At 36.9% G+C, this 13,795-nt stretch overlaps 1 protein-coding gene across 7 annotated transcripts in view; it reads right to left on the reverse strand.

The window, feature by feature from the left end:
* Positions 1 to 13,795, reverse strand: part of LRRC7 (leucine rich repeat containing 7) — a 491,842-nt gene that overhangs the window by 16,765 nt on the left and 461,282 nt on the right. The gene's annotated exons all lie outside the window — the stretch shown is intronic.

Here is a 13,795-nt window from a genome sequence, read left to right on the forward strand (position 1 = left end):
ATATAGTGGAAGAAAAGTCAAGAAAATCAACGATTATAAACCAGTGTGACAAGTGTTATGATAGAGATATAACAGATTATTTAAAAAGGTATAACAGATCATTTAAAAAGTCTGGGTTTCCAGGAGGAGAAGACACCTGGAGCTGAATCATAAAGGACAAGTAAAAGGTGGCCGCACAGATAAGGGGAGGAAGGGTAGCCCAGATGGAAGGGAGAGCACACACGAGAGCAGGAGCACCTGTCACACTCAGGAAACTGTGAGTAGTTCTATGATGACTGCAGGGGTGGGGGAAGTGTGTGAGTGGATGCGGTTGGGAGCGTGGGAGAAGATCAGCCAAAATGTAGGTTGGGGCCAGATCAAGACGGGCCTTTAATAGCCATGTTCATCAGTTTGGGGAGCTACTGAAGTATTTTAAGCATGATGATGACAAGATTCTAATTAATATCCTAAGAATGAACTGATCAATGGATAAACAAAATGTGTATATCTACTCCGTGGAATATTATCTGGCAATAGAAAAGAATGAAATACTGACAACATTGATGGACCTTGAAAACATTATGCTAAGTGAAAGAAGCCAGTCCCCAAAAGGCCCCATACTGTATGATTCCACTTACATGAAATCTCAAGAAGAGGCAGATGCACAGAAATGGAAAGCAGATTGGCGTTTGGTAGGGGCTGGGGAGCAGGGAGAGGAAACGACTGTTAATGTGTACAGAGTTTCTTTCTGGGGTAAAGTGTTCTGATTTTAGATCATGGTGATGATTGCACAACACTGTGAACATACTAAAACCCACTTAACTGTATACTTTAAAAGGATGAATTTTACGGTATGTGAATTCTATCTCAATATAGCTGTCACTATTTTTTAATTCTAAGAAGTATAATAGAACAGAAGATAATATTTTTATGTTTTTGCCTGTCATTTAGAAAATCATCTCATTTGCTGATCTGTAAACTTAATGACTCTCACTTACACCCATAACTTTGTGTGTGTGTGTGTAAATGGTTTAACAAACAGACCCGAATTAAAATACTTCTTTGTGAATTTTCATTTAGCATTTCAGATCTTTATGAAACTTATTAATTTAAGGCTTTTGAATAATTTTAATTTTTCTCATTTTAATCTGTTTTCCTTCCCATTTAAAGATGACACTATGGACAGGCATCAAAATCCTTAGAGCACTGCATAACTTTTAACCAGTAATTTGACTTCTAGAACTTATCGTAAGGAACTAAGTGGACAAGTATACAACATACATTTATTTAATATGCTCATCATATTATTTTTAATAATAAAAATTACAAACCACACTTAAATGTCTAATAACAGAGGATTGATTAAATAAATTATGGTAAATCCATACAATAGAACGATATGTGGTCATTAAAACTAAAGTCCTAGATGGTGGATATACAGGTACGCCAGTGCTTAGTGAGACAAGCAGGTCCTAAAACGTTATGTGTGGTAGGATACTATTTTTGCTGAAACATGTTTATATGCATATCTGTGTGAGAAAATATCTGGAAGGACATACTCCTACCACTAACAGTGGTTGTACTGGGTGAGACATTATATATATGTATTTTTTTTTCTTTTTGCATATCTATGTTTTCTAATTTTTCTACAATGATTACATACTACTTAGAGCATTAAGAAAATAACAATAAAAACTTTAAAAAGTCTTTAGGTTAATGGCTTCACTTTCAGAGTGATGCTTAAACAGCTGTTTACTTTGGTCAATTCAGTTGTACAAATGGTCAATTAACAAGGAAAAAGAAAACGGGTTGTTTGAGAAGAACAGTTGAATAGGGCACAATGATTAATCCACCAGACCAGTGAATCGCACTGGTTGTGGAGACAAATATAATCCCTACAGTCCTGTTCACACTGGGCCCAGAACTCTCATTCTCCATCAATCCAGGAGACTGTACGTGCAATGAGTCCCTCGGTCGCCCCGCTCTTTGCTATTGGGGTCTCTGTACAACAGGTGGAATGACACTATTGCCCCAAATAAGCCACTCCATCCCTGGCTGCTGAAGGTGAAGTTGTTCTGACTATTATTTTATCCCAGCAGTCAAAGTCTGTGCTACTTAGTTAATTTTAATTGCCTTTCTTCAGCTCATTGTACAGGAACAATTTCAATAACGTTTGTGTGAATCCAGACCATAAGAACTAAATTATGGTCATCATATCTGCAATGCTGGGAGGAACTAGCAACACTCCACAACCTGACTGCTGAAAGAATACAAATGTGGTGTCTGTGGCAGGTTTAATTTCATCCATCACAAAGCTCCGTGGGATTCAACCGCTGTTCTGAAGACTTGCTTTGAAATTACTCTTACGGTGGCCTGAGTCTTCCCAAGCATTTATTGCTGTTTTCTAAAGCTTTAATATTTTCTTCAATCAATAAATTTCATCAACTAAGAAACTGCTACTGTTCATTGGTATAGTTTTCTTTTTCTCTCTATATCCTACCAGCCAGCATACTGCCACATTAGTTGAAACAGATAGCAATGAGTATAATGTTTGATAATAGTCTGTGGCATTCATTATTTGTGGAGGTGGAATGTTTCCCAAAAGACTGCCCGCAAAGGCCAGTGACCTAGTTTTTCACTTTGTTTATGTATATAAACACTGCCATATGAAAGAGATCAAATAACTCTGAACCCATTTTGTGGTCTCTGTTATGATGAATATTGATGAGAAATATCAAAACTTTGACATTGTTTTGAAAAAGCTCATGGTAGCTATGTGTCGTTCTTTCAACAAATTCATTTTATTCTGAGACTTGAAAGAATACTTTGGCACTAATGACAGAATTTGGTAGGGAATCATCAGACTATTCATACTCTGAAAATTAGAACACTAACTTCCTACTGTTTGGTAAAAAGCCATTTCCTAACTTCAAAACAGCAGTAAGCCATCTTGTACGGCGATCAAAGATCCAAATCATGGCATCTGATCAATTTTATAACTCCGCTGGCAAGATCTAAAATATGTTCAGTTTCCTGTAACATTTGGTAGAGTGCTAAATGTGGGACAAACTAGCATGGAATACATTCAAAACTAGTGAAACGACCTAAATACCTAAGGCTATAGCAAAACCATTTTGCTCAAGGAAGGAAAATACCTCAGTAACTCTTTTTCAATGAGGTATTAGCTTTTTGCTGCTGCTGTAACAAGTTACCACAAACTTAGTGGCTTAAAACATCACAAATTCATGATCTTACATTTCTGTAGATTAGAAGTCCAACACATGTTTCACTGGGCTAAAACAAAGTTCTAGGCAGGGCTGCATAATTTTCTGGACTCTCTAGGGGAGAATCTGTATCCTTGCCTTTTCCAGCTTCTAGGAAATGTCCACATTCCTTGGCTCATGGTCCCCTTCTTCCATCTTCAAAGCCAGTAGTTGTGCACCTCTCTGACTTTTCTTCTGTATTCACATCTCCCTCTGACCACAGCCGAGAAAGAGTCTCTGTTTTTAAGGACCTATGTGATTAGATTGGGTCCACCTGGATCCAGGATAATCTCCTCATTTCAAGATCCATAATTTAATCTCACCTGCAAAGTCTCTTTTGCCATTTAATGTAACATATTCACAGGTTCTAGGAATTGGGATGTGGCTGTATTTGGGAGGCTGTTTTTCCTGCCTTCCACATAGTGTAAGAAGTGGATCAGAGCACAGCCCTGGAGTTAGCCTGTCTATGGTCCACCATTTATAAATTGGTGACCTTGGGAAAGTTAATTAACTTTTGTGTGCTTAACTCCTCCTCATCAGTCAAATGAGTATAATAATGGTACATACCTTGTAGTTATTAGATTAAGTGAGTGAATACATACAATATACTTAGAACAATGGCTGACACTCACTGTAGGATCAATAAATGTTATTATAATTATTGAAAGTCTGAAGGTTGAGCTATAATCCAAGGTCTTTTTATCCAGCAAAGTCCCACTGAGAGGTTCTGAGTCTCCAAGTGAACCAGGTTTGTTATCAGGAAATTCTTCTTTACTCTCAATCTGGAGTAGATGGAAAGGCCAACATTTGTTTTCTTTCACTTGAATTCCCAATAGATAAGAGGATTTGCATTTCTTCTTTAGGGAGGGGATGAGAAGAGGGTTGTAAAGTCTCTCCTTTCTCATCCGTGGTTTTCTAGTGGTGGCTCTCAGTGACAATGGCTCCAATTATTGTTCACTCAGTAGACATGGGTCTCAACTAGAGGGCTTTCTGATGGTTCTTAGTAACTCTCAGGGGCTACTTCCTTTGGTGGCATCAAGTCAGGAGCGTCAGCTCTTTATAGTAATGTCTGCTGGAATCCAGCTGATGGCTTATGGCATCTCTGAGTGTATTTTTCTGATGTCTCCCACCTCATAACCAGCTCTCAGGTTCCTTAGTGGCTTGACAGCACAATGGTTTTCCCTTAGCACCACCTCTAGAGAACTCACAACCGAGCAACAAGGTAAGTGCTGCAACTCTTTCAGAAGACTAAGTCTGTGCCCTCCTCAGACACCAGTACCTGGGAGTGCTGGAGACACAGACCCCATGCACCCGTGCATCACAGAGGGACCCTCACAGGTTTGAACCACAGCTAACTGAGAGAGGGCTGGCCAGATGCTACAAATAGGCACGACCTGTTGCCATTTCATATTTCTTCCCCATTTTTTTAACCAGTCTCCATGTAAGTCATAAATGGTTTTTCCAAAAGTACCCATGATGGGCTTTTAAAAAGTTTTACCTTTCACAAGTAATTTTGAAAAAGCGTGAGTATGGGAGGTTTTTCACAGTGTTAAGATCTACCCTTGTCTTACTAGTTACCCTAGCCTATATACCTGTCGACATAAACCTTAAAGGACTCAGAAAGTTAGTCTACAAGGCCAACATTTAACATTCTAACTTTAGAGGAGAAAGGAACTTTATATGGCTTTTTAATGATGAAGGTACATGACTGTGACAGTCTCAGCTATTGTAAATGCAGACACCAAAATAGAACTTGTCTTAACGGAACTGCAACTTGAATTTATGAAATATGCTTTTCTTTAAAATTCCGAAAAATCTTGGCTCTAGCAGATGCTAAGAAATTGGTTTCTAGGAAGGCCATATCTCAAATAAAAATTGCATGCTATTACAATTCTGAACACACTGGTTAAATATTGTAGAATATAGTATTTCATGCTTTCATATAATTGTGAAAGTTCAAGGAGTGCTTCTGGAGGAAAAACTGACTCATAAAAATAGCAAATATAGCCACAGACTCAATAGATTTTAAGGGGAAACTTTTTTTTTTTTTTTGCCAAAAATGTGGCAGTTTTTTTTCATGAACTGGGCAAGGTTAACAGGAAGCTATGTTGCAACTCACAGAAACAGCATTACACATACACTATAGACTATTTACTTAATCTTTGTGATTATTAGAAGACGACACATTAAAGACAAAGGTATTATCAATAGTTTTTGTCTCTATGAATCAAAAGTGTGATGACAAGATATTTTAAGGTTAATTGCTGAGTGTTAAATCTTAGGCTTTGAACAATTTGCTACCTTAACAAGTGAGGAATTTATATGTAGCAAGAGAAGAGATTTATCCCCTGGCCAGAAGAAACCAGAGAGGGGAGAGGGAGGGAGACAGGGTAGGGAGGGAGAGAGAGAGAAAGAAAAAGGGGCGTTGGCAGCTGAATACAATGCTTCCATGTATGACTGACTGATCTTTAGGTGACAAATGAAATGTAAAATCCACAAAAGATGGACAGAAAGGAGAATTACTTAAGAAACCTAGAAAATGTGTGCCTCAAAAGACAGAGATACCAATTAAAATTCTACAACTGACCAAAGTCCTCTAAAAATTTAACAAAAATCTTATGCACAGATATTTAAAGAAAGTTCGAACTCTCTTTAACAAATTTTTAAATAAAGTAAATATTAAAACAGAAATCACTTGGTTGCATTTGTAAAAAGAATTAATAATAATGCATTGGAGCAAGAAAGAGACTAATAAAACCCAGAGAGATTGACTGTGTGATGACAAAGACCTTAGAAGCCATGTGGCGGGATAGCCTAACAGAAGAAACGCATACTTTTTTGCTCATTGGACCCGCATCGTCCTTTCAGGCCACTGCAAAGGTTTATTTAGCAGCCAAATAAAAAACACAGTTTTCAGATCCTGCTCTTTTGACTTGCTAAAAATGTCCAGTAAGTAAGCAGTTCGTCCTCTTTTATCTGTGATTATTGTTAGAAATGACAAATTGACCTCTAGAATATTTTTAATTGTTTGATACTGATCACCATGTGCTATGCTTTTTTGGGGAATCTGAATATAACAATTAAAATTATGTTTGGCTTTGACTTTGGTTACTTTATAATTATAACTTTCCTTTTTTTAATTGCTCCAGTATTCCAACTGTTATCTAGCAATTAAACATCTCCGGGATGTCTGTCTATATCTGACTTAAAGTACCTTTGTTTCCTGTTTATTTTTTGAGCTTAAAAAAGAGTTTTCTTTCATTTGATTTTCATATTTTCTTTTAAAAGTAAATGATCACACTCCTTCACATACTGTCTTTCCAGATTTCTTGCCTCTTTGGGAAAAATAAAGAAATATTTTCCATTTCTTTTATGAATTCTTCAGAGCTTGTATTTAATATAAGACCTCAACTGGTGGTGAATATTGGATTGCTGAGCTTCATACAATCTACTGATTCTGTCAGGGGCCTTAATGGCTTTTCTTCTCAGCTTCATACATAGCATAAAATAGTAGAAACTGTTAAAAACAGGAGTGGGTAACTGCAGGTGGCTGTGGATTCTCCTTGCTAGCTATTCCTAAAATAGTACCGGAAATCAGCTCTCTGATTACCATCCTCGCAGCCTCCCTCAGAGCCCCTTCAAATGTGAAAGTTTTTGACACTATCTATACCATTTCAAAATAACCAATTGGAAAGTCAATTCAAGAAGTTCAGTCGAACCTTTTTTTGTCATTTTATGCTAAAATAAGGTTTTTGAAGTGAAAAACTGTTTTATTGTTCAGCTACATTCAGTCAAACTATGATTCTTTTAGATCTTTATGTGGTTTTATATAATGCCTAACACATCATTGTATAGTCAGACCACACTAGAAGTATTTCTTAGAGGTGGCAGTAAAATCAGGAGCTCACAAAGGCCAGTGGCAAATGCCCAGAAGACACTATGGCTGTGAATTCCTGATGCACTGACTGATAAAGTGGCTCTAAGGCCACGGCTGTGCATTGGTCCTGTGGGGTGGAATGAAAAAGGAGAATTTCTTTTTTTCAGTTTTTAGTCTCTACATTTCTACATTATTTGATACAGTGGCAATGTTTTCATTTATTACCTGTGTAATTTTTTAAAAGGTGCAGGTTAAAGAAAAAGGACTGCGGTTGCACACAGCTGAGACTAAGAATGTGTTACGGCTTTAAAGGTCGATGATTTTGTCACCCAGAGCATAAGCATGGAGACTGCCATGCGGCTGATGAGTGAAAGGGAAGCAGTGCACACTCAGAGGAAGGGACCTCAGTCAAAGTGGTTCTGGATTCTCTGTCTCTGACATGCTCACTTCATGGCTCAGAGACGGACACCTTCAGAGAGCTGAAGCTACCAAAGCTGGTGTGTGCAAGTCATACAAAATCGAACATATGGTGGGTTTTTCTTGCACTATAGAAATAAGCAAAGCTTCCCAAGTTTAGGTATCCCAGAAAACCAGTCACTCAGAGTCAAGGTAGAAACATTTTTTCAAGTAGGACATAGAATGAACATATGATTTTTTTCTCTCAATAAACAAAGAGACCTCAGTATACCTTGATAAACAGAGATTAACAAAAATTTAAGATAGGATTCCTCTTGCATCATTTTAATGTTAGCCCAACACTAAAAGAGGTTGCATTCTATTCCTACTAATAAATGTCCTTGAGGGTTCCATGACAGCGCCTTGTTATGGGAATGTGGTGTGTGTATGGTGATGGGGTTTGACCAACCAGGTTTCAAATACAGCAAGTAGTTTGCTACTCTGTTATACTTAAGAAAATAGAATTAGTTACTAAGACCATGTATAGCTATACTAATTATACTGCAAAGATGACAGGTAATTAAATAAATGTACATTCGTAATTTCGTAACTTGTACAATACCCAAACTGTTATTACTTACTGCTTAACCTAGCTTTGGATTTATTAAAAAATATATATTTTAAATATATTTTATTAAATTATATATATATATTGATAACACACTCTAAATTCTGATCTACTAGTCTAACTTTCCAGCATAGTTTCCTTCAGGTTAACTTGGTCAAGTCTTTCCTAGAAACAAATCTATTCTCATCTGTTTGTAGCTTTCCCCCAATTCATTCAAAGGATCTTAGGGAGAATTTAAGCTGGAATTTACAGAACTTAAGAAACAATTCTTTGAGTTCTCATGATTTCTTCACACACTCAAAAAGAGAAACATGACACAATGAAAGTGATTTTCAGTTACCTGGGTTTCTTTTTCACTTGTCTTAGATTCCTCTGATCTAATCTGTTGTTACCTGACATTTTTTCCCCATCTAAAAGTGTTCACTCCAGACTTCTCTGCTCCTTCTGATCAATATCTAGTTTAGCAAATCACTTTCTTCAGCTACCAAAGAACACAGATTTGGTTCAATTAGTGATTGCTGTCTCTTAGACAGACTAGGACTGTATTTGTAGACTATAGCAGTGTCTTTTTTTAAAAGAAAAAAATTTAATCAGAAAAATTACAAGGGTTTAAAAGCATATTTAAATGGGTCTCACTGCAAAACTGCCATCGCCAATTTCCAGGTCCATACCAGAGTATCGGCTGCTTTGGCAAGCCCTCCCGGTTGATGCCATGGTTGAGAGCACTCAGGTTCTAGGGCAGTACTTCTCACTGATGGAAGCACATGAGAATCTCTGGTACTAAAGGACTTTTAGTCTGAAAGATGAAAAAGATCTATTGTTTTCATAATAGGGTAACGGACACTTTTGAGGACCTGCCCAGATTATCAGATTGGTGCTCTCATCCTGCAGGTGCTGCCGACAGCTGGCATCTGACACTTCTCTTGAAAATCACCCATGGGCCGGAGCCTCCCTACTGGGAAATGCTTGGAAGGTTACACCCTCCTCCCTGGGGGTGGCCTGCAGCCAATGACTGGTACCAAAGTACAAAAGGCTGTTTCCCTCCTCAGGGTGAGACAGCTCTGCGGTACCACTCACGCGCCAGAGCACCCTATGCAATCAGGCTTCCACTAAACCCACACCTCTGTCCAGTTTCTTCCCCTGCCCTATCCTGCATCCCTCATTTCCTTATAGATTTCATCTGAGAGCAATTCTTCAATTAACCGCTTGTACAAAAATCCCCATCTCCAGCTCTGCATCCAGGGGAACTGACTTTAGACAAATACAAACTACAAAAATTAAAGCTCTGCACTATCTTCTCCCATGATAGGGACATGAAATTCTCTGTTTCAGTTACAAGTGACTCTTTGGAAGCTAGAGTCAGGAGAAATGTACCCCCACTCCCAGCATAGCACCATTTTGGGGGTGGAATGGGGGAAAGTGGATGATGATGTTATTAAATACATATTACTGAGATATATCTCAAATGTATGGGTAAATAAAAAAAGTTAAACAATATTGCTACAGGCAGAGACCTGGCAGTTATTCCTTTTATTTATTCTTTGTTTTGTTTGATTTTGTTAATTTGGCTTCATAATGTTTCCACGAATTCTAGTTGGTTGTAACATTTTCAAGAAAGAAACTAGAAATACTATGAGGTCCCTGGAATACCACTTAAAACATGTGGTAGTAATTTTGCAAATGGAAGGGAAAGATTTTATACACATCCCAGAGAGGTGTACTAATTAACTTTCTCTCATTGGTGGACTTGTCAGTTCTTGTTGCTTATTACATAAGGTATTATTTATGAACTAGTTTTAAGCGATTTCATATTTTGATTGAGAAGTGTCTGACATTTTTTCAATGAATAGTAACAAACTTAAAAAAAAGTCTCTAAAACCTTTCTAACATCATTTTTTGTCTGCTTGTTTTGTTCCATGCTAAATGGCTAAAATGATGCAGAAGATAGAACATAAATAATATGTAGCTGTAGAAACTAACAGAGCTGGCTATGCACTTGGGCTTCAATTGAAAAATGTTTTACTTATTGTTACAAAATATCACAAAATGATAGCAATCTCAATTCTAGTGATTTGCTAAACATATTGTTAAATTAAAATGTCGCCATCCATATTCTTATTTAAAATGGTACTTTGAAATCACCTTATTTTTTCATATGTATGCCCTAGTAGTACTTTCATGAAGAACCAAGCCTGCGTTGAATTTTATTATATTCTTTCATAAGCTGAAATCCATGTCTTCTTTATATTATAATGTCTAGACACTGACATTATCCAACTATCTAAAGTACACTGCCATGCCTTTATAAAAAGCTTCATGTAAATGGTCACATCTGTAGGAATCCTTTCAATAGGAGATTGTAAATTCTCTTATCAATGTTCCTGAATAGATCAGGATTTTTTCTCACCATATAAGACAAAGAAAAGAGCAGGCAAAGCCACATTTTTTTATTAAAAAAATCTCATTTTTAACGTCCTCAAACAACCAAATGGCATTCTGAACCTCAAATTGCAATGTGACTAAGATGCAGCTGAAATAATCAATTGTTTTGTAAAATAATTTATGGTTGGTGTTTATTTTTAAAAATTCAGTTTTATATATATAAAAAAGATCTGTTTCAATCCCTTCCTAAATTTAGTCCAAAATGCAGTGTATAACAATATTATCTCTCTCCCTTGCTCCTGAATGTTCCTTTCACATGATTCAAATTACTTTGCATTACATAATCACTTGGAGTAGAATTAAGGATGGGATAGATATATAAATTACATTATAAAATGAATTTAGAAATATCTAAAATAAATCATATTTGTCTAGTAGTTGTGCAAAACAAAGGAAATGTGTTCTATGTAGTTTAATATTTATGTAGTAAATATAAATCCTACTCTATGTGTTCTAGACAAATGTGTTGCTATTGACTTTTATATCCATACAGGATAAGAAACAGACATATGGTATGGACCTTTTTCATAAGTCGAGAGCATAGCTTTTGCAACCTTTTGTTTATGACTCACGCAATGTCAGGGAGGAAACCTGGAAAATTATTCTTGTGCATTTTTGAATTTGCCACTGCTAAGCATGCCTCTGGGTATTGTGATCCCTGCGTAAAGGTATCAAATAAATGCTTTTATTCTGAATGTCTACACCTTTTTCTCTTCTTAATATTAATCATATAGAAAGTTTTATTTGCTGCAATACCCATCTCCACACAAAGAAAAAAGTCCCATTTTTTTCTCGGAGTGGAAGGAGGGTCGTAAGTCCTGTTTCAGGCCATTTTGGCATCTGGAGTTAATCTTTTAGAAGTGATGTAGAACAAAACCTAGTAATTTATCCTGAGATTCGAGAACATTTATTTAGAGTTTATTGGTGATCATATTTGAGCTTTGCCATGCCTCCGATATTCTTCGTTGGTTTGGGATTTTACTTGTACCATAGGCAAATTAAGGCATTTGAAAAAAGAACAGGAATTTGATTCTTCTATCATTTCTGTGTCTACAGGCAGATTGTTCAAATCAGCAGAAGTACAGGTGGGCTCTTTGGCATCCACCGAGCATGGGTGTTTATGATAAAACTGCCGAGAATAGGTGATTTTTTGGTTTCAATGCTCCAGTATGAATATTTCCTGCTGTCGAGTGTTTTGAGGATAGCCATAATATAGCCTTCATTTTGGTCCTATGGCTAGATAATTGCACGTGCGACTGTTTAGTAATATACCTTTAGAGCATATAGAGAAATGGGTTATGAGTTTTCTTTAATATCTTTAAACTCTATGAGTTTAGTCCTTCTTCCTCAAATGGCAAGGAAGGCTATAGTCCCTGAACGATGAACTATGTGAATGCATCATTAAAAACTGATTCATTTTCAGAGTCTTGGACTGCCTTATGAAGTCATTACAACAACCCAGTATCAGTAACCCATTAATCCGATCTCTTCCTTTTAACAATGTCCTGTAGAAACTGCATGGGTAAATTAATTGAATTTTGCAATCATGAATTATTATTTTCTGACCATTTAAATACAGGCAAAGATTATAGTGGTTTGTTCCATTGGCAAACTCAGCACTCTAATGATACCTTAGTCCAAAAGTCATATAATTGCTTAGCAATCCACTGTGTACAGTATGCTTCTAATTATCTAGGTTCAATAGAGAGTACATGCTGACTTCCAAGGACTTGTTGAAGCAGATATCTAGACTATGACTAATAAGAGGGCTCTGTAATACTTTCAATATTAGAATATCATATTAGTCTCAACTCTACAGGGTATAAATTTGTCAGTGGCTCTTCTGCTAAGTGCTATCTGCAGATAGAGGCATGCATCATAGTGCTTCGTAAGAGAAAAGGATTTGGAGTCAGATCAATTTGGGCTCAAATCTTGTCTGCCACAGATCAGCTAAACGACCTTGGACAAGTTAATTAAACCCTCTGAGCCTCAGCAAAATGGGAAATACTACTACTTAACTAATATAAGTTGTTATGAAGATCAGATAAGTTCATATATACAAACAGTCTAGCACCATGACCAACACATTGTAGATACTCAATAAAAGACTATTATTTTTATTACTTTTCTTATTATCATCAGATTTCTTGGATCAAACTCTTTCATGTCTCCGCAGCATCTTGCCATCCTGACAGCAATGTTTAAACCACATACATCATGGCTTCCATCCCCTTCACTGGGAGGGCAGAGGCAAGCACCAGATAGGGCCATTTTCCTGCAGTTTTTCACAGTTCTCTCCTTCTAAGCATGTAAGAGCATTTTTCACCAAAATAACAGGCTCCATGATGAATGAATTGGGTTGTTCTACTACTAGGCATTGTTCTGACAATGCTGTGACTTGCAGGACTAATTATGCTCTGTTTAACTCGAGGATACTATAGTTGTTTAGGACTACCTTGGGGTCTTTGAGAGGAGTTAAGTTTGCAAGACCAGATGCCGTTCTAAATTTCCAGTCTGGTACAAAACAGTCCTCGTATCTGGTTTAATCCCCAAATTTTCTCTAAAGCCTCAGTTAAGTTTTGGGCTGTCTCAAGTGTTTTTCTGCAATAATCTCACACTACCGTAGGATTTAAATTGGAACTTCTGCCAGACTGAACAACACAGTTCACTTTTGCCCCAGTCCCACACTCCCAGCCTTTTGGGTTGACTACGTCATGCTTTCCCTATCCGGCTGTATACCAGGTAATCGGTTTGGATCCTATCTCACTCACATTGGCCTTGGCATTTGGCTGAAATGATAGTTCCTATCAATCACAATGAAGCGAATGGAACAAATCTATTGGCTACTTTAGAAAGTCCTAAATGCCACTGAGACATTCAGATATCTTGGATACTTAGAATTTTGAGTGGCACTATAAAACATTCAAACATTCATGAACAGTAAGTAAAATAATATAGTGTGCTTCTGAGAACATTTCTAATCCGTGACTTGTTAACTGGAAGAGAGTTTGTATAATATTAAAGTTTAAGCTTTTGTGTGGCTAGGACTCCTTATAAAGCATCTACCTCCAACTCATTGGAGGTGGAATGTAAACATCTCTTTAATTAGGTTCTTCTCACCCTCAGCTGTAAATTAGCCAATCATGAAAAAACAATTTGTTTTTCAACATTAGAGAGAGGAATATTTTTGAAGTTCATTTTCATTTTCTT

The sequence above is a fragment of the Equus caballus genome, chromosome 5 (assembly GCF_041296265.1).
Source record: "Equus caballus isolate H_3958 breed thoroughbred chromosome 5, TB-T2T, whole genome shotgun sequence".
In the NCBI taxonomy this organism is placed as follows: Eukaryota; Metazoa; Chordata; class Mammalia; order Perissodactyla; family Equidae; genus Equus; species Equus caballus.